This window comes from Chelonoidis abingdonii, chromosome 4 (genome assembly GCF_003597395.2).
Source record: "Chelonoidis abingdonii isolate Lonesome George chromosome 4, CheloAbing_2.0, whole genome shotgun sequence".
In the NCBI taxonomy this organism is placed as follows: Eukaryota; Metazoa; Chordata; order Testudines; family Testudinidae; genus Chelonoidis; species Chelonoidis abingdonii.
This window is the reverse complement of record NC_133772.1, coordinates 32,593,960-32,616,042: the sequence shown is the minus strand read 5'-3', so window position 1 is coordinate 32,616,042 and position 22,083 is coordinate 32,593,960. Positions and strand designations below refer to the sequence as shown.

At 45.0% G+C, this 22,083-nt stretch overlaps 1 protein-coding gene across 1 annotated transcript in view; it reads left to right on the top strand.

Annotated features, from left to right (window-relative positions):
* Positions 1–6,933, top strand: part of LOC116827619 (acyl-CoA (8-3)-desaturase-like) — an 89,455-nt gene extending 82,522 nt beyond the window's left edge. The window contains exon 14 of the transcript XR_012655739.1: positions 6,699–6,933. The gene's annotated coding sequence lies outside the window, so the exon portion shown is untranslated. The remainder of the gene's footprint in view (positions 1–6,698) is intronic.
* The last annotated feature ends 15,150 nt before the right edge of the window (positions 6,934–22,083 follow it).

Genomic DNA, 22,083 nt, shown 5'->3' with positions numbered 1-22,083 from the left:
AGGGAAGTATTATTCCCCTCTATTTGGCACTGGTGTGGCCACATCTGGAGTATTGCATCCAGTTTTGGTCCCCCCACTACAGAAGGGATGTGGAAAAATTGGAGAAAGTCCAGCAGAGGGCAACAAAAATGTTTAGGGGGCTGCAGCATATGACTTATGAGGAGAGGCTGAGGGAACTGGGGTTATTTAGTCTGCAGAAGAGAAGAGTGGGGGAATTTAGTAGCAGCCTTCAACTACCTGAATGGGGGTTCCAAAGAGGATGAAGCTCAGCTGTTCTCAGTGGTGGCAGATGACAGAACAAGGAGCAATGGTCTTAAGTTGCAGTGGGGGAGATCTAGGTTGGATATTAGGAAAAAACTTTTTCAATGGGAGGGTGGTGAAGCACTGGAATGGGTTACCTATGGAGGTGGTGGAATCTCCATCCTTAGAGGTTTTTAAGGTCAGGCTTGACAAAGCCCTGGCTGGGATGATTTAGTTGGGGATGGTCCTGCTTTGAGCAGGGGGTTGGACAAGATCACCTCCCAATGTCTCTTCCAATCCTAATATTCTGTGATTCTATGATAACATCACAGGTCTTTCCTGGAAATAGGCCCTGCCAGCAATATGAAGCCTGGATGCAATAAAAGGGAAAAAAGTATGTTCGGCCCTGATGGAAAGGTCTTGTGTCTGCGGCAGAAAGGGCCTGGAGTAGCCTAAGCACTAAGAATCCTAAAATGAGCCAATCCTGAGGAAGAGAACTGGTTGAGATTTAATCTTATTTCTTTGTTTGATAAAGTTCAGTCCCAGGAAATGGGTGAGTTTTGTCCCTACAAACTAAGGCAAAGTATAGATTTTAGATCAATGGAACCTGAAAGTCAATGACCTGTTACAAGTGTCTTCTCTTTATATTAGATATTATAATGGAATTACTTCTTCTAGTATAAAAACAAGGAGTCTGGTGGCACCTTAAAGACTAACAGATTTATTTGGGCATAAGCTTTTGTGGGTAAAAAACCTCACTTCTCTAGTATATTATGATCTATGTCTTGATTCCCATCCACTTACACTAGTCTTACCCAGTTTAATTCCACTTACTCATGATTCTCACAAGTGTGCAAAGGGAATCGTGCCCCTAATTTTGAAAAGGCACATAATGCACTAGAAATGGAAAATATAATAAGATATTATAAACTCTTTACTAGATGTCCAGCATCATGGTACCTAGGCATGATAGGTGGGGAGGTGAGAGAGGGGGGATCTGAAACCCCAAGGTGAATCAACACTGAACAGAAGGTTCCTTACACTCCATTAAACAATCTGTGAGGTTGTTTTTCTTCACAGCAACTGTAGATGGCAGCCAAGACAATCCTTGATGGTATCTATAGTGAAGTTTTTCCCAGACTGTTGCTGTCAATTCAAAAGGGAACATTCTGAATATATTTATTTCACGTAGATGAAAGCAAACTGAGCACTGAACTGTCCAGACTTTGGGAATTAAACACCAGTGTGGTTCACTGACAACCTGGGTTACTTTTGGGTGACTGGAAATATTTCCACTGGAAAAAGTGTTTGTAGAAAACAAACACAATAGGAAAATGCTAGTTACTGAATGTGAAACATTATCAAGGTCTGTAGCCCCACCATGAGATTCATGCTGTTCTGGACATGATAGAAAAACACTCAAGGATGGATCCAATGCCACACAACATGCAAGCGGTTTCTTTTACTACCCTCAGTTAGGAATCTACAATGCTGAAACCTCACATTTAGCAGTCCCTGACTTCTCTGGGTCACAATTGCCCAAGGCTCAATTTTGAAATTTTGACCTCTCTGCAGGCCTCAGATACCATGGTCTAAATTTAGATGCCGTCCTTTTGTGAGGTGAAAATGGGTATACTTCAATGCTATGAAAGCAAAATTACTATGGGAGTATATACTGGCCCAACCAGGGAAAGCTCCCTGCACAGACTGTTCTAGCCATGGGCAGAAGTAATCTATGCAAGGGATGGAATTCCCATATCATAGATCACGTGAGTTTCAATGTGCTGACCATATCCTCCCAGATCAGAGTACACTTTTCTAGGATCTTTCACAGAAGATCAGAGGAATGCATTTCGGAGGACAGTGTCACTCCACACATCATACATACTGAAACATAAGAGCAGTAACTTGGATTTGACTACTTGACATCTGAAAGGTTTAAAAAAGAGGTTGGGTTTGCACTGAGGTTTCAGCAAGTTCTTCCTTAGAACTAGTTCCTCTCTCCTGATTCAGAGCTGAGTTTTATACTCTGGTTGTGAATCTGGCCAGCTGAAGTTCCCCTGTGCTAGAAATTTCCCACGTAGAGTAGAGCTGGTACAGGCAGAAGGATTACCCCACTGCTTCCCTTGCCTGTATAGCCTAGCAGAGGGTCCACAGCCAGAGAACCACCATACTTTTGATGCAGCAAGATGCCACACTGGCCCTTAAAGCTGTGAGTAGTCAAGTGCAAATTAGGATAGTCCCGAGGCTTTTCTAATTTGCAGTGGGGCTGAAGAGACCCTCAACTGGCATAAAACCACCTTTACTCCCTCCACCCCAGCTTCAGTCCTGTCCAGGGCCGGATTATGACCTTCTGAGGCCCTAGGCTATGTCAAGTGTAAGAGGCACAATACCATAAAAAAAAAAAAAAAGAATTTATTATTTTCACAGAAAGGACATTGAATATATAAACATGAAAGCTTTATATATGAATACATACAAAGGTGAAATTGTAAAAATAGAATAATAATCTTTATTTTCAGCAGCCCTCTCTGTAACGATGACATCATAACAAAATAAATTGGAGGCAAATTCTTTGAACTAATTGCATATGTAAGTAAAATAGAAGTAAACAATACAATATAAAAATACAAAATAAAAAAATACAGTAAATAATGCAATTTACTAGAAGTGTTCTCAGGAAATTTTTCTTCTCTGTTGGGGCATCTAAACTGTGAAATTCCTTTTCTGAATGCACAATGAGACTCAGAGCAGGGGTGGCCAAACTGAACTCGAGAATGAGACAGAATTTACCAATGTACATTGCCAAAGAGCCACAGTAATATGTCAGCAGCCCGCCCGTCAGCTCCAGCTCCCAGTACCTCCCACCCACCAGCAGCACCGCCGATCGGCACCTCCCCCTCCCTCCCCACACCTCCTGATCAGCTGTTTCATGGGGTGCAGGAGATTCTGGGGGGAGCGGGGAGAGGAGTGAGGGCATGACAGGCTAAGGGGAGGGGGGCGGGAAGGGGAGGAGTGGAGTGGGGGCAGAGCCTATGGCAGAGCTGGGGGCTGAGCAGTGAGCACTCCCAGCACATTGGAAAGTTGGCATCTGTAGCTCCAGCCCCAGAGTCAATGCCTATACAAGGAGCTGGATATTAACTTCTGAAGAGGCTGGCCACCCCTGTCTTAGAGGATATCAGATGGCAATAAAGGATATGAGAGGCAATAGAGGATATAGGACGTGAATAACCCACAAGCATAAAGCTCAACTATTAGTTATATTGATACGAATTACACCTAGGTAATAAGCAAACTGTCAGAAAATTGTGTGCACAATGTATTTTTCCAATAAATTGATTTGTTTTTTATAGACAATTATGCTGAATTATCTAATATTGGTACTAAAATTAGTAGCAGAAAGTTTTTATTGAAACCAGTAAAAAAAAATCTGTATCTATACAACAACAAATTGTGTGTGTTTGGATATATACTTTTTTTTTCACCATGAATACGGAAAATTTTCCTTCTTTTCATGTGAATAAATGAAAAAAAAACATTTGATTAATTTTATTAGGGAAATACAAAGTTTATCCACATTATATATAAAATATATTTACAAATGTTTATTCTGATTTAATTTTCACCACCATACAATGAATTGTTGGGATTTTTCTTTTGCCATACTATAAAAATGCAATGTATTATGCATATGATATGTGATTTACAAGTCTATATAAGAATTTTTACATCGCATACTGCCTATAATAAAATATTATCTTGCATGCACCAAACCTGCCAAGCAGGGCCACCCAGAGGATTCAGGGGGCCTGGGGCAAAGCAATTTCAGGGGCCCCTTCCATAAAAAAAATTGCAATACTATACAATTCTATATTCTCGTGGTGGCTCCTGTGGGTCCCAGGGACAAATAGCCCCACTTGCTCCCCCCACAAGGGCGGCCTGGGGAAAAATAAACCTTCCGCATCGCGGCACAAACCCAGTTTTGAGAAAACTTCCTTACAAGTTATCACTGGTCCTCAGAATCAGCTAGTGCTAAAAGGCACTAAAGCTCATTAAAAGGGTTGGACAAATATTTTCCATCAAAACTTTTTTTGGATCGAAAACTAGGGGTTTTTAAAAAGCAGAAAAAAATCACGGACAATGTCTGCTTTCCTTCAAAATTTGTTGAGGTTTTTTTAATTGAAAAGCTGAAATTAGTCTGCCAAAACCTGAACATGGTTTGGGGTTTCAGAAGAATGTGGCCAAATATTTGCTACTTGCTGTGTTTCATTGTTTAAAGAAACAATAAAAAAAATCTGCTTAAAAAATATCCAAAACTTTTGAACCACCTCAGCTTGTGACCAAACGCCTGAGCCCAGGTTTCTGATACTCTGCTGACTTCCTTGACTCATATCTGTCTCCATAACTTTGGGTTCATTTAGCTTAGAACATAAGAACAGCCATACTGGGTCAAACCAAAGGTCCATCCAGCCCAGTATCCTGTCTACCGACAATGGCCAATGCCGAGTGCCCCAGAGGGAGTGAACCTAACAGGTAATGATCAAGTGATTGCTCTCCTGCCATCCATCTCCATCCTCTGACAAACAGAGGCTAGGGACACCATTCCTTACCCATCCTGGCTAATAGCCATTAATGGACTTAATGTTCATAAATTTATCTGTTTCCTAGAGACTAGCTCCATGGGGTCCCTCACAAACTGGAGACGGTTACTGTGGGTTTGTCTTTAGTATAGCTTATGTACATATTCCACAAACTGAGCATTTGAGCTTGTTCCAGAATCTGGGATGAGCCTATGTTGTGAAAACTAAAATCCTCAAAATGGCACATGCGTGGGAATGAACACAGGGTGCTAAAATTAAATTAACCCAGGGATTCTCAAACTGGGAGTAGGGACCCCTCAGGGGGTCATGAGGTTATTACTGGGGGTTGCGAGCTGTAAGCCTCCACCTCAAACCCTGCTTTGCCTCCAGCATTTAGAATAGTGTTAAATATATAAAAAAGTATTTTTCATTTACAAGGTGGGGGGGTTGTACTCAGAGGTTTGCTATATGAAAGGCGGCCACCAGTACAAAAGTTTGAGAACCACTGAATTAACCCCTCTGAAGCCTCAGGGAAATGCAGGGGGGGAGGAGTCTCCCTTGGTAGGGTTGGGAAGGAAGTAGGTGGTGTAGGATATTGCTCTTTTCATGTGATCCCTCCTCTAGTGGCTAATTTTAAATGAAGCTACCCTCCCCTGACATGAATCTCCCTATGGCACTGAAATTAAATATAGACAAAAATTTGGCATTTGAGAAGTGAAAAGGATGGTAGCCCTAATGGAAAAGCTAACAGCTTGGGTCTTCTGCAAGCCTCAAACTGCTGAATGAGCCTGGCCCTGACCCCTATCCAACCCCCACCCACTTCGTGCCCCCGACTGCCTGCCCTCCCTCAGAATCCCTGACCTATCCTGCTCCTTGTCCCCTCAACATTCACCAGAAACCCCCCACGCTCCCTGTCCCCTGACTGACCCATCTCCTATCCTCCATCCCCCCACTGAATCCTGACAGACCCCCGGAATGCCCACAATCCAACCCTTCTATTCTCTGTCCCCAGACCGCCCCCCCAACATCTGCCCCCCTCCCTGTCCTCTGACTGTCCTCGGGACTCCCTGCCACTTATCCAACCCCCTCGGCCCCTTATCCCTGGCTCCCCCTTCACCCGGACCCTCAGCGCATCCAGAAGTGTCCCTGGACGGCTGCAGCATGGCTCCGACGGGGCCTGAGCTACCCCCCACTCAGAGCCACATGGTAAGGGGGCAGGGTTGCGAGCTCCAGCAGGACCTGAGCTCCATCCACTCAGTCTGGAGCTGGCAGCCCCGCCCCCTTACCACACAGCTCTGAGTGGGAGGAACTCAGGCCCTGGCCGAGCCATGCTGCAGCTGTCCAGGGACACTCCTGGATGCGCTGAGGCTCCGGGAGGGGGCAGAGGTGGGGTTGGGTCAGGGCCAGGGCCAGGGCCGGGGCAGGAGCCTCAGCCATTCTCATAGGGGCCCCTACAGAGCCCGGGAACTGGGGCAAATTGCCCCACTTGCCCCTCCAGGCGGCTCTGCTGCCAAGCAGAAAATCCCAGTCTTTTTTCTAGGCAAACATCTCTCTTCATGTTTGCTTCCTCTGTCTCCCTGAAGACCACTAATTAATTTTGTGTAAACATCTTGGACACACAGAGTGACAACAAGCTATATGAATGAAAGAGAAGGAAAGAATTTACGAGAAAAAGACTGGTAATCTCTAGATAGGCATTGAGAAGGTGAGAAAAACTAGCCTATATTCAAGCAACTATAATGAAATTTATAGGCTTTAATAGCTTATAAATCGTATATGCACATAGTTTGAAATAACTTGCTCACCAAGTACTCAGAGTATTTTCATATACATGTATATCTTCCTTCACTTAAAACCCTCTATTTATCCTTTCGTCAGCACTCTGACTTTTACTGTGAAGGTTCCCGAAACTGACAGAGGGAAGCCAACACAAATTTAGCCTCCTCAAGATCCACTTGACTCAAGTCTATAAGACGATAACCTGCAAACTCAGTTATGTGAAGCATGGGTAGCTCATGAAGCAGAAAGTAGCATGCGCACTAAAATATACAATTGTACGTACGTACAGATCCAAAGAAGAAAGAACATGTTAACATACGAGTAGGAGCTTGGCAGGATTGCTTCACGACACTGCCCTCTCTGACCTCACATTTTTCCCGATTTTATCAGCAGTGATAATATTAATTTTTTAATTTATTTAAATAAGTTATGAAGAGACAGTCAGAATTTTAGCAGGAGCAAGTGGCCACAAAACGCTGCCTTGGGATACTGGTAGCAGACTTAGTTGTAGAAATAGTAATTTTACAAGTGCAATTATTGTTTTTTTCTCAGCTCTGGCCTCCCGCCTGTCAATAATGAACAATTAGTGAAGGATAAGGGTATGGGTGTTTGTGTAGCCAGATATGTACATTTCTGTCATATCTGAATGAAAATGTCTCATATAGAAAGAATATTCTTTTTCTCATATCTCCTTTATTTATCAACCGATTTTGATAAGATTTGAAATGGAGTCAGTGCTTTTCTCTTTTAGACGCCTCTCATATTGTCAGGCCCTAGGCTGTAGCTCAGTTATTTTATACCTTAACCCAGCACTGGTTCTGCCCCAAGCACCACTCAGCCCAATCCAAGGATCATCCTTAATACTTGATTCAAATCAGGCCAAATCCTAAGAGCCGCTGAGCACTATATTTTGCTCTCAATAGGTCCTTTGTCATGCTCTCATTATGCCCAAATCCTCCTTCATAATACAAGAACCAGGGGACATTCAATGACACTGAAAAACAACACATTTAAAGTGATCAAAGGGGAAGTATTTGTTTCAAACACAGAAATCACCTGTGGAACTCATTACTAGCAAATATTGCGTCCAGAAACATGTAAGGGATTGAAAAAAGAATGAATGTTCTCCTTCGAGTGACTGAGCACATATACATTCCACTGTAGGTGTATATACACCCAATGCACTCAAAACAGATGCTTTCAGCTACATCTGCAGCAGCATATGCGCCCTTTCTGTCTTCATGCACCAAGCAGAGGATAAAAAGGTGCATGGTTGCTGCCTATTTCTCAGTTCCTCCTGACCACTGTGGGGAAGAGCTGGAGCTCACTGTCGCTCTTTGAGTTTTGGTTAACCAGCCTTCAGGAATTCTCATATTGTCTGTAGTAGTTGCTTAATTTAGTGTAGTTAGCAATGTAGTGGTTTATCTGGTGTTTGTGGCACTCTATACCTCAGGGGACTGCCCTGTATCCCCCATATTAATCATTTGCATATCATTATGATATTGCATTGTGATAGGGTGAACTCACCCCACACTGGACTGGGAAGGGTTAATTCCCCACTGTGGGTACAGGAAGCCACACACCCCAGTCCCTACCAGGCATGCTCCAGGTGTAGCAGCAGTATAAGAGGGAACCCAGAGACCCAAATACGCACTACCCAACTATTAAGAAAGAAGCCTTGGCCATTAAGTGAGCCATAGAAGCTCTGCGGTATTATCTGTTAGGAAATACATTCTGACTGATCACTGACCATGCGCCCTTGTGATGGTTGAATAGCATGAAGGATACAAACCCAAGAATCATGCACTGGTATCTTGCCCTACAACCACATGACTTTCAGGTACTACATCACCCTGGGAAACTGCATGCCAATGCCAATTTTTTTTTTTTTTTTTTTTAGGGTAACAGGGGAGGGGAGAAAAAAAGAGCCCACAGCAGATACCTTCTTGAGGGAAGGGGTGTATGATGGGGTGAACTCACCCTGCACTGGAGGGGAAGGGTTAACTCCTCACTGTGGGTAGAGGAAGCCACGCCCTCAAGTCCCTACCAGGCATGCTCCAGGTGTAGCAGTAGTATAAGAGGGAGCAACCCAGCTCAGTCTGGGCTGACTGCCAGAGAGGAAGGATGCTCCTTGCTGGCTCATGCCCAGGAACCACTGAAGCCCCGGACTGCAGAAGCCAGAGTCGCTGAGACCACACGGATGCCCAGCTAGCTGTGGACACCCCAGGGAGGTCCAGGCTACAGGAAGTTGCACCGGCTGAAGAACCCAGAGATGGCAAAGATGCACAGATCACAGATGGGAGTGACAAGATAGCAAGTAGCACAGGGGGGACAAGTCATTGTCCTGAGGCCAGTCAGCATGTTGATGGATACCCGCTGACCCAGTAGCAGACTCACTCACCACTGCAAGGGCCATGGGTTGGGACCTGGTGGAGCAGGGAGAGCCTGGGTCCCCATACCTGGCTGCCCCTTCCCTTTTGGGAGGCGTCCCACACTTCCCCCCACCCCAAGCAGCTGCTTGACTCTACAACCCCGCTCAGAGGGCAATTTTATTGAATGCCGGCACTAGCCTGTGCAACACTGCCCAGAGAATGACTTTATTGACTCCTGCTGCTAGGCCCTACAGCCCCACCCAGAGGGCCACCCTATTGACTCTGGCCGCTGGGCCATACAGCTGTGCCCACAGGAGTATCTCCATCGACTTGGGCCACTAGACCTGGATACCACGGAATCCAGTGGATCATTAATGACTTTGGCCGCTACACCTTACCGCCCTGTAGACCCAGGGTATCTCTATTGACTTCGGCCATCAGGCCTTATTGCCTTGCAAACCCCAGGATGCCCCTATGGTCTCTGGATGCTAGGCCTTACAGCCTCACAGAGAAGGGCTGCCCCTCAGATGTGGGTCACATGACCCAATTGCCCTGTGGAGCAAGGCAATTCCATAGACTCCAGCCAGTAGGCCTTAAAACCCTGCGGATCAGGGCATCTCTATGGACTCCTGCCCTTAGGCCTCATGGCCTGGAGACCAAGAGAGGTGGATGGGGTCTCTTCCACCCCATCACATGCATATAAAACATGCCTTGTAAGGTATCATGAGAAAGGTTATGATCCTTTGAAACCCACTGTTCCAACTAAATATGTATATCATTAATGTATATGAAGTTATGAGAATTGTGTTGTATGGTTGTCACCAAAATATGTTGTGGGTTTGGGAAGATCCAGATATTAGCTCCCCCAAAGACAATAGCAAGGGAGGTAACCAATGCCCAGGCAGGTGCCAAACAGACATCACCACCCATTGTCCATCAGAGGAGTTACAATTCAATGACTCACTCACAGGAGACACACTGGGGATATTGCTTCACCTTGCGACTCGTCAATGCCTACCAGATATTCCTGGTGGACTTATGTTCTCCAAGCACAGAGACTAAGGGTATAACACACAACACAGGTATGGTGGTGAAGGACAGTCAGGAGGAGGCACCAGTTTGTTATTTTCTGTTTGCTTATTTTGGGAAAGGGAAGGAGGGACAGAAAAGCAGGAAAATGAGTGAAAGCAGTGAAGCCCCTATGAAGCTGGAGCTGTTTAGACTGCAGGTTGCAGAATAAGAAAGGAAGCCCCAGAGAGTATTGGAGCTAAAGGATCTCAAGATAAAAGAGAGAAAGAATCCGAGAACCAGAACAAACACATCTAAGCAGGGGCAGCTCCAGGCCCTAGCACGCCAAGCACGTGCTTGGGGCGGCATGCCATGGGAGGTGCTCTGCCGGTTGCCAGGAGGGTGGCAGGTGGCTCCGTTGGACCTCCCACAAGCGTGCCTGCAGAGGGTCCGCTGGTCCCGCGGCTCCAGTGGATCTCCCACAGGTGTTCCTGCGGGAGGTCCACTGGAGCCGCGGGACCAGCGTACCGTCCGCAGGCACGTCTGTGGGAGCTCCACCAGAGCTGCAGGACCGGCGACTGGCAGAGCACCCCCCGCGGCGTGCCGCCGTGCTTAGGGCGGCGAAATGGCCAGAGCCACCCCGGCATCTAAGGGCCCCAGAACTAAGAGCTAGAGAATCTGAGGAGAAAGAAAGAGATAGAAAACACCAACTGGACTTCTTAGAGAAGCAGAACCAGAACACACTGACCCCAACGATTCCCACTACTCCAAAAATCCTCAAATGGGACCATTTATGTCCTGCATAGAATGAAGCAGATGATGTTTCTGAATATTTAACTACTGTTGAAAGGCCTCATGTGAAGTGCATGAAATCCCTTACACCAAGAGAGTTTCTACCTTGATTGTGAAATTAACTGATAAAGTGCTAAATGTATTGAATGAAATGCCCATTGAGGAGGCTTTAGACAATTATAAATTCAAAAACATTGTTTTGCAAAGGTTTTAGATTACCCCTGAAACATATAGAGTTAAATTTAGGAATCTTAAGAGGGATATTGTCAAGTATCAGGGATACTGACATGAGTAATGAGGGGATATTGGCATGAAAGAGGGATATTGGTATGAATAATGGGGAATATGTGAACAAAATGAAAAAATTGATGGGAAAATGGGTGAGGGGCAAAGGTGTTACAAGCAGTGAGGGAATGTTTGATCTTGTTGTTCAAGGGCATTTCCTAGGCATATAAGGCAGATGTAAAGTGGTGTCTATGGGACAAAAATGTAAGTCTGTCACCGAGATGGCATCTATAGCTGATACCTTTGAACAGACACAGGCACCTATTGAAAGCAAATCACCAAAAGAGGGGTTTAAACCTGGTGGGAAGGGCGGGTCCCGTTTTATCCCTAGCAAAAAGGAGAGGGGTTAGGAGTCTGGACATTCCCCTCCCCCAAAACATCCCCTTACTGGTAATTCCTATCCCAAACCTCCTATCAAGACAGGAGCCCAGAAAGAGCTACCTCTGTAATTCCACTGAGTAGCTGAAGAATAGATGCTCAAGCTGAGGGAAAGTAAGCTCCCACTAGCTCATATTAGTGCATCTGTCCTCAGCACAGAGGCCCTGGTGGGAAAGCAGACAGGAACACCCACATCTTATCTGGCAAGTTTTGTGGGGACCCAATACAATATTCCTTCTTGCTACGGGTCACCACACTAACAGTCCTAGCCTTGTGGAAGAACTCGTTCTCCAGTAGCATGTCCATTACTCCCACAGTCAGATCATTTACCAGACCTTCCTATGCCATGTGGATTTTAGCTAGTGATACGGGGAATGTGGTTTCACCCACCCCCACAATCTCTACCCTTTGGCCAGGTAATATACTGATATATATCATGCCAGTATATTGGGTTCCTGGAGGAAGGAGTTGAGGCCTCAGAAACTGCTGAGGGGAATGGAGAAAGTCTCTCTGCTTCTCCTGCAGCAGAAGGCAGCAGCCTACTTTCAGGTGGAAGAGGGGCTGGGACAAACTCCTCCATGCCTGAGGAAGACAGCACACCCTCAGGGCAAAGGGCGGAGGAAATGTCTGACTGAGGATGCTGTCCTAGTTGTTAGCTGTCTGTCTTTTGCTCAGCTGCAAGACCCTGGACCCACCCTAGAAACCATAAAGAAATATCTTCTAGAGGGAACCCCAGCCAAGGGGGATAAGAAGTTTTTTTAGGAGCATGGGAAATTGTATAGAGAGGCTCCTGTGCGAAAGAACAAAAGCACTGGCAGCCCTTTAAGCAGTTGGTTGTACCCAGCCACACTGTGGGGAACTAACGCGGCTAGCACATGATAGTCCTTTTGCTCCTCACTTGGGGGTACAGACAACATGACAGGCTAAAGAGAATTTTCTACTGGCCAGGAATACAGACTGGTGTAAAAGATTATTGCAGGTCTTGTGTATTGTGATACCTGTATGACCTCAGAAAGTTCCTCTGTGTCCCTTGCCCATGATACAGGAAGCATTTCTAAGGGTAAGCCATGGACATAGTGGTCCCTATGCAGCATCCCACCCAGAGAGAGAACAGGTATATCTTAGTAGTAGTGGATTTTGCGACCAGGTATCCTGAGGCAGTTGCTCTGACTCATACTGAAGCTGGGACTGTGGCAAGGACCCTTCTCACTATATTCAGCAGAGCGGGTTTCCCTAAAGAGATTTTATCTGATCGAGCGGCAAATTTCATGTCACAACTTTTCAACGAGCTGTGAAAGTTGTGTGGGGTAAAACTGCTTAAAACTGCCCCATATCACCCACAGGCCAATGACTTAGTGGAAAAGTTCAATGGGACCTTAAAATCCATGCTAGGGATGTACACTAAGAAAAGGGTCCAAAATTGGGATGAGTTATTGCCATTTCTGTTGTAAGCATACAGGGAGGTACCCCAAGATTTCAGAGGGTTTTCCCCATTTGATCTTTTGTATGGAAGAAAAGTAAGGGGGCCCTGTCATAGGTTTCACCTCTACTCTGAACTTTAGGGTACAGATGTGGGGACCTGTATGAGAACCCCTACGCTTAATTACCAGCTTAGATCTGGTTGCTGCCACCACTCAAATCATTTAAAACAGCTGTTTATGAATCATTTGGAAAATTCTGTCTCCCCCACCCCACAAAAAATCTCTCCCTCCCAAGTACTGTAACCCTTCCCTGGGTAACCTTGAGAGACTTCACCACTTTCCTGGTGAACACTGATCCAAACCCCTTGGATCTTAAAACAAAGAAAAAAATCAATCAGGTTCTTAAAAAGAAGACTTTTAATTAAGGAAAAGGGGTAAAAGAAATACCTCTGCAAGATTAGCATACAAGCTACTTTCGCAGACAACAGATTCAAAACACAAAGGATGTTCCCCTGGGCAAAAACCTTAGTTACACAAAAGAAAACCCAATTTGATTATCCCTCTAATGCAAAAAGACAAAGTCACAAAAGGAAATCAACATAAACTAATTCTTTCCTTCTCTAAACCCTGGTCTACACTACGCGTTTAAACCGAATTTAGCAGCGTTAAACCGATTTAACCCTGCACCCATCCACACAACGGGGCCCTTTATATCGATATAAAGGGCTCTTTAAACCAGTTTCTGTACTCCTCTCTGATGAGAGGAGAAGCGCTGAAATCGGTATTGCCATGTCGGATTAGGGTTAGTGTGGCTGCAAATCGACGGTATTGGCCTCTGGGCAGTATCCCACAGTGCACCACTGACCGCTCTGGAAAGCAATCTGAACTCGGATGCACTGGCCAGGTAAACAGGAAAAGCCCCAGGAACTTTTGAATTTCATTTCCTGTTTGCCCAGCATGGAGCTCTGATCAGCACGGGTGGTGATGCAGTCCCAAATCCAAAAGGAGCTCCGGCACAGACAGTACGGGAGATACTGATCGCTGTATGGGGAGACAAATCTGTTCTATCAGAGCTCCGTTACAGAAGACGAAATGACAAAGCATTTGAAAAAATCTCCAGGCTATGATAGACAGAGGCCACAGCAGAGACTCAGCACAGTGCTGCGTGACAAGCGTAACGGAAAGCCAAAGAATCAAATGGACGCTCATGGAGGGAGGGAGGGGGGACTGAGGGCTCCAGCTATCCTACAGCCCCCACAGTCTCTGAAAAGCATTTGCATTCTTTGCTGAGCTCCCAATGCCTGAAGGGTCAAAAACATTTTCCGTGGTGGTTCAGGGTATATCTCGTCAATTTCCCCCCCCCTCCCCCATGAAAGAAAAGGGAAAAAAATCGTTTCTTGCCATTTTTCAATGTCACCATATGTCTACTGCATGCTGCTGGTAGACGTGGTGCTGCGGCCCTGAACAGCAGCATCCCCTCCCCTTCCTTTCCTGATGGCAGACGGTACAAAATGGTGGAAAACCATCATCATCACGTGAGTGCTCCTGGCTGGCCTCAGTGAAGTCAGCCGGGTGCACCTGGGTAAAAATGGGAATGACTCCCTGTCATTCCTGGCAGACGGTACAAAATGATGGGTTTTAACCATCCTTATACGTGGAGCCCCAGATTGGCCCACTTGCCCTTACAAGAAATACAGGAGTACCATCTGATCTGTGTCATGAACATACTTGGCACTTTCCGTGTGGATGTGAAGTTCACAATTCCTTTCCGAGCTATGGAACCTCTACGGGTGTGTGTGTCATCACTATACCATCCTGCCGGGTCCATGGGGAGGATGCATGTGGGACTGGATTACTCACCAAGACATCTGGAAAATTAGACCACCTGGTATACCTAACTGATTTATAGTCAGTGCCCCTAGAATAACACCTGACATTTTGGATAGGAATAGGGAGTCAATGGACATTTTGGCTGTTAGAACCCCTACAGCTTCAGCGTATCCATAAACTGAAGCCGGGGATGTTGTCACTATTCATGATAACATTTGCTGGGAGGGTAGAGGACAAGGAATTATCCTGACAGGACACTTACTTTTTCAAGCTAATGGTAGCTGTGTGTATGTTACAACCACCACATTCCAAGATATACATTTTAATCTCATTACCACTGCAGGCAAACATATTGTTTATTGGCCTGCAGATAGAATTTTGCAAGTAGCCCTAAGTTTCCAGATACCCTTTAATTGGACCAGCTTAGTATCTGATCGATTTCAAAATTTGCTTTCATTGTTACCAGAGGTTCAAAGGATCTCTGAAATATAAGGGCAAATTCACATGCTTCAGAATATATATCAAGCTGAAAAGAATGCCTTTCATACAGCTTATAGAGTGTCTGCTTTCTGTACTAAGTATGATGTGTTATGCTTTGTAACCATTAACTGTACAACAACCTCACCATATTATCGCTATGGGGATATTATGGCTTGCTTTGCTGTTAGTTAGTTTAGGATTATGTTATTGTTGTTGTAAAAGATGTAATAATGGTAATACCTTTCATGTCCATGCTAATCATGCATTGTCGTTACAGCCAATCAAAACCGCTAAGGTTGAAACATCTGATATAGAATCTGAAATCCATGGCTTAATGCAAATAGAGGTTTGAAAATATTTGTTGTACTAGAAGTACAAAAGGGGGGAGTGTGGAAGTACAGAAAGAACTGACATGGATTTGTAGGGGATCTTAATGCATGACAGTCTCTGTTAGCCAGAGTTAGGCGAGCTGTAACCCTAATAATGCGAGATTTGTAAAAGCAAGGATTGTGTGAGGCGAGTGGAAAAGAACTGTGTGAGAAGTTGTTTTTCAACCTTGTGTAGATAATACAATATGTAAACTGGCATCTCTTAAGTGAGAAAAACAAGATATCAAAATGACCTATGTATAAACAAAATGCAGCTGTTGCTTATTATTGTCTATAACAAAAGTATAAATGCTGCTGTAATTGTTTACCTCTTGAGAGTCTGTCTAGGAAGGGGAGACCCTATGTCCTAGTGCACTCTCTCCCTGTTGTAACTGCTAAACAGAATAAAGTATCTGACTCTGCTGCACCCAAACAAAAACGAGAACTGAGTTTTTCTCTGACAACCCGAACTCAGTTTACCTCAGCATGACCTTGTATAGGTCATTGCCATACCTCAACCACTTGGAGAAGACAACAGCCAAAGTAAACATTCGGAACAACGTGCTCAGAAAACTGATCAGCTGAACCTGGCGTGCAAGTGACCGGATGCTTATAACATCAGCCCTTGCACTCTGCTATTCAATAGCAGACGACTTTGATCCTGTCTCATGTCATCCATCTCATACAGGGCTGAAGATAGAGGACAGAGGTGACACAGCTACTCAGTCTGGATTGTACCCTGGTATGTCACACACACACACACACCCCACATCAGCCTTATTCTCTAGGCTAAACACAATACAGTGCTGCAACATAGATCTCTGGTGAACTCAGCATCACCCTTGAATCCTTGAGGGACTGGAGTACTTCACTCATCTTGTTGCTGAAGAACCACATCTCCTCAAAGGGCAAATTCTCTAGTTATCTGATCCTCCTATAGAATACTGGATTCCAGCAACCTAGAGGCACAGTACTGTAACGCCAAAGGCCATGGACCTGCTAGCTGCATTCAATACCTGCAGTACTGTCTCTGCAACCATCTGGCCTTATCTGATGGCGTTCCTCAGCTCTTCTCTACATTCCTGTGGGAGTTTGGATGGGAACTATAATGCCTTTTTACGTCAAAAAACTGCAATCATTAAAAAGACCTTGTAGTTTGTGATCCAAAGTTGGCAGAAGGAAGATGAAAAGGTCCAGTTTCTTGGGGTCCTCATACTTTAGCATCCCCTTGATGGACCTAGTCTTTTCTTGCACCACAAACACAACCAGAAACCCTAGGACTGGATGAGTGTAAAAACGTTTGAATCCTTCTGTCACCATCTGATCAGTATTTTTCTTCTTGCTTCAGTGTTGGAGGAAGTAAGGCTGGAGTGCCCCCAAATGCTTTTGCTGATTCCAGTAACCCTAGTTCATCAGGAGAGCAATTCATTATGGCCAAGGAGTAAAGGATGTCAAACAGTTTGTGTGTTGTCTTGGATCCCCAAAGCCCTGGAGTTTAAAGTTTAGGCTATTCTTGTAACCAAGTCCTGGAAGTCCTTGATAGCAGGTGTTGGGGCTGATGTGAATGTCTTGTCAGGTGAAGATGAAGATTCTTTTTGTGTCTCCAGAATCTTCTCTGCCTGGTTATGGGGTTCCCCTCAGTTTTGGGCATAGAGGCCCTAGCCACAGAAGCTACCAGTGACTGAGACCTCCCCATCTTCCTTAAGGCATATGGTGTGGATCTGTTCCTAGATGTATGGGAGGGTGAACCCCAGTAAAGCCCAGTAAAGCCCAGGAGGTGAGTTGTAGGTATACTAGCCAGGCTGTGCTGGCCTAACCTATTGCCATTTGTGTAGCAGTACGCTGTACAGGGCATCTCTGGAACTCCCTGTATCATGCCTTGCTAGCCTGAGGGGACAAAGCTCTCCTCTCAGTATAGGACAGAAGGAGCAGCTAGGAGATGGTGATAAGAAGTGCATCTGGAACAGAGGTGCCATTGGATGTTGTCCTGATACCAGGTGGTCCCAGTCTTGATGCTGAAGAGGAGTTGGCTGTTCTTCTGGCAATACGTATCCCAGTAACAAGATGGGCTTGCTTATGAGTGCTGGAGTCAGTATCAGTCTGAGTCTCAGCAATGGAGTTGGTACCAGATGTGTCTTGTGGGACTTCATCACAATCAGCACTTCATCGCAGCACTTGATGTCAATGTGCTCTTGGATGGTTTGTCTCTGGAGCTGCACTTTGAGTCCTGCCTGCAAGATGGCCCCATGGAACACCCAGAGCTGTGCATATGCTTGATGCGGGTCTGCCCCTTGGCACCTTTCAAAGCAGAAGGCTCAGCATCAGATCTGCCTGCCCTGATGTCAGCTCCTGCTCGTGTTGAGGGTGCCAGTACTAATGAAGTTGGTATCGAGGATTCCAGTGCCAGTGTTGTGGATTTTTATGCCTTTTATACGTTCCCTTCTCCTTGCTCAAACTCAGGGTATGATGCCTGCCTGTGGGGACACTTGCCGTGAATTAGTCATCTCAACTTCATCTTAGTGGTTCCTACCTCTTCAGGATCAGATGTGACTTTCATAGATTGCCCAAGGAAATGTAATCTGAGCCTCACATCCCTGGATTTCTGGGTGTAGGATAAGGAGAGGCAGACTGAGCATTTGTTGGGATATGTCCTTCAATGACACAGAACAGAGATCTGCCATGCCTATCAATCAAGGGCATTAAAATATTGTACAATCAACAGGGATGAAACTTCACTCTGCCATACAGGAAGGTGTACAGGGGTCTGATGATATGCATGTTTTGTTTTGTTTTTAAATCCAATTAGAAAACAAAAAGAGATAAAGGAAGATAGAACTTCACAGAATTCAATAAGCACTGAAATGTGAGTCTAATAATTAACAGCAGGTCAGGCACTGTCCAAGTTCTGTCTCGCTGCCATGGACAGTAAGAGAGAATTGAAGGAATGGTCCCAAAATCTCTGACCTTCATGCTGTCACGTGGTAGCACAAAGAAGCATGTGTGACCACAACAGACACGACTACTTTAGAACAAATTCAAAGTTCATAAACACAAGGCACATGTGCACCTACAGTGGGATTCATGTTTACACATATTTGAAGAAGAATCAGTAGTTGCCTCAGTGCACATAAGCATGACCTCATTATATTCATTTTGTACAAACTGATTATAGGCCCAGTAATAGAAGGACTTGGCCAATTTTATGAAGTTGAAAACAAAATTTACTGAGAGGAAAATTAAACAAAATAATGTGAATAATAACTGGAAGTTGTGTTAGAAAATGTTACTCTATGCACAAAACCCCCACAATTCCACATTCATGAAAGAAAGTTTTTTAAGTTTAAAGAAAATCATCCTGGTTAAGAAAGAAAGTGAATGAAGAAATAAAAAATAAGAACAATATATAATAAATTGAAATTAGCAGTTATGAAATGACAATTGATTAGGAAAGCTAAAGATATCAATGAACAAAAATATACCACCAGTCAGATTAAGGACAATAAGAAGGAATTATTGAAATATATCAGGAACAAGAGAAATCTTAGCAAGAGTAGAGCTGTATTACCAGACAGGGATGGTAAAATTGTCAATAATAATGATGAAAGGCCAAAGTGTATTTCCAGTCTGGATTTGGAAAGAAGCAAGATGATGTATTCACATCTTACTGTGATAATAAACCATATTCTATTGCAACAGTAAATAGGGAGGATGATAAACAGCAGCTGACCCCTTTGTTGCTGGTGTCAATGATTAGCTGATGGGATTAATAATGTCTCTATGTTCTCCTCATACCCTCTTCCAGCACTGCCCCCATTCCTGTTTCCTGTCTATTTCCAGTACTTTGCATTCCACAAGACAATCCAGAGAAAAGACTGGGTGGTAAGTGCTGCCTAATCACAACTGTGGATGTACAAAGAACCTTGAAGGACACAGGAGCTCATGAGATGTTGCACCCTTAGAACATTTGTTTCACAGTGACATCTGATTTATGACTTTGAGGTAGAAGTCTGTAGGAATACCAGTACAATCCTAAGTACCCTACTGCCTGAGCTAGTGTTGGGACTGGGCCTGGAGTTTCTAAGATTTATTGTTCTGACCCGGGTGACATCACTAATTCAGGATATACAATGATTTGTGTGGAAATCCAGGTTTCATTGCCTCCATGACAATAACGTAATTGTCTCCTGTTTTCTGGTCGCCATCCTCCCAGACCACACAAACGGTAACCTTCATTCTGATCCCCTAATGATGCCAACCATCCAGGACCTCTCTTACCAAACTATTTCCTCCAAACACCCAGACTATGACAACTAAACATGCACAGCGAGCAGTGTTGCGGGTGAGGAGAGCAGAAGAGCGGCTCTGGTATAGTGTAGTGTGTTTGGTGAGGGAAGTTTGGTGAAGAGGGTGCTGGAAGACTGGCATCCCTAGAGGGGGCACAATGAAGCTTTGCTTTGGGGTACAGGAGTTGTGATAGAGGCCAGGCGTGTGCCCATAAACACTGATAAACTAGCAGGTGGCTTAGCTTTTTATTTCCTTGCTTTTGTGTCAGGTATATTGAGTGTGTAGCAACTGTAAAGGTTTCATAACAGAGTATTTACTCTCTGTGTAGCGGTGTGAAGACAGATATTACTAAATTCTCTCTCCACAGTGAATGTTGTGATTAGCTTTCAAATTAAAGAAAGTTTTCACACCCCCTCCACCAAATTTCTCCTGTGTGTAGGATGTTCAGCGCACTGCGTTCTAGTAACTCTGCACCTGTTCCCTATTCATTATCCTCTATAAAAGCTGTGACTAAGTGGGAGCTGAGTGTCCCTGAGTCTGCCTCTCACCTGCTATGCTGTGGCCATGGCATTTTCACTCTGATGGAAAGCTCCTTCGCTCAGTACCTAGGGAGGCGCTCTCTAGAGTGAGATGTGGGTGGCAGGGCATTTCTAATAGTGGATAATTCTGGCTCTGGAAATCTCTCATTTCAGGGCCACTTGTTTGTTCTGAATCACTCACAAGCACCAGTTTGCTCTCTTTTAGATATCCAGATGTGCCCTTTGATCATGGTGATAGGCACAAATGTTAATAAATAAATCAGTTATATAGTAAATGTGCACTACAATGAATAGGGAGGAACAAACCAGGGCGCCTGCTGCTATAGGATGCTGTTGGGGTGGGGGGTGCTGAAAAGCTGCAGTCCAGTGTTTCTCAACCCTAAACAATACACTCTTCAGGTGTGCTGTGGGTGAGTACCCACTAGTCATACCTCAGTCACCAGGGGAGAGGAAAAAGTTCAACAGAATCCAGCAGTTTCTAGAACCCATGTGGAGACAGGGGAAGGGGATGGATTTGTTATTCTTCTTCATCTCCTCTCTGGCAGGACCTGGCCTGGATGCAGAGTTTCTACATCCAACTCTTTGATAAAATATACTCTGTTCATGACAAAAATAGCTTGGTTTTATGGTCCTCTACAGGCCCTAAATCTGTTTGGATTATGGTAGTAAATCACCAGCTCTCAACAGCAAGGCAGGGGACCAGCAGAACAAACTACTGGTTTTTCAAAACAACCTTCATTATGCAAATTGGGCACATGCCTATTCTGCGTCTCCTCCTATCCTCATCCTCCCTGCTTGTTTGATGCATCATCTTGTGTTTTGTCCGCAGTTAGACTGTACACTCTTCAGGGCAGGATTGTAACTTCTGTGTTTGCACAGAACTTAGTAAAATGGGCCCTGACCTTGACTCAAATAATGCATGGTCTCCTTTTGTGCCGTCCCTTTTACAGCCCTTTTACCATTGGTTGGCTGGAGTATGCAAATGTTTTTCTGGAGTCTGACTGTTTGGGCAGACATTTGACTCAACAGTTGCTGGCTTGGGTCCATGGGATTGTCACTGGTCTGTACTGTAGTGTTCAGGTAGATCTATATGTGTATTAGTGGATTGGGCAAGCAGAGAATCAGTAACTGCCTTGTGTGTGTTTGTCTCCACAGGGTTCTGGAGAGTATCTGGCTTGTCTGGGTGACACAAATGAGCCATGTCCTAATGAACATTGATCTGGATAAGAACCTGGTCTGGTTCTCTACCCAGGTACAATCCTTCCCCTCTCACACTCTGTGCCCCTATGATATGAATTACAGTCCAAGAGTACACAGGCACAGGGAGCATTTGGGATGTCTAGGCGGTGGGGGTGTGATAGGGCCTTCTGTGGCTAGGCAGCCAAGTGGCTAGATCATTAATCAGATAGAGTAGTAGGGATACCCAGGCTCTCCCTTCCCCCCAGGTCCCAGTCCAAGGCCCTGTGTAGTTCAAGTCCTAAACAGGGGAGATGGGGCTCTCTCCTGACTTCCTACTAAAGTCTCTCTAGTTTGGGGCATAGCCCTGTTAGTTCAGTGGCCCTGCCATTGGGGCTTAACTGCAGGCTCCCGTTGGCAGGGGAAGACTTACTTGGCTCCAGGGACTGCGCTGGTTGGCAGGTCGCTGATCTGTCCCTTCCAGCTGGCAAACAGAGAGCTCCTGACTTCTCTCCAGACCAACCCCAACCGAGGGCCCAGGTCCCTTCTTT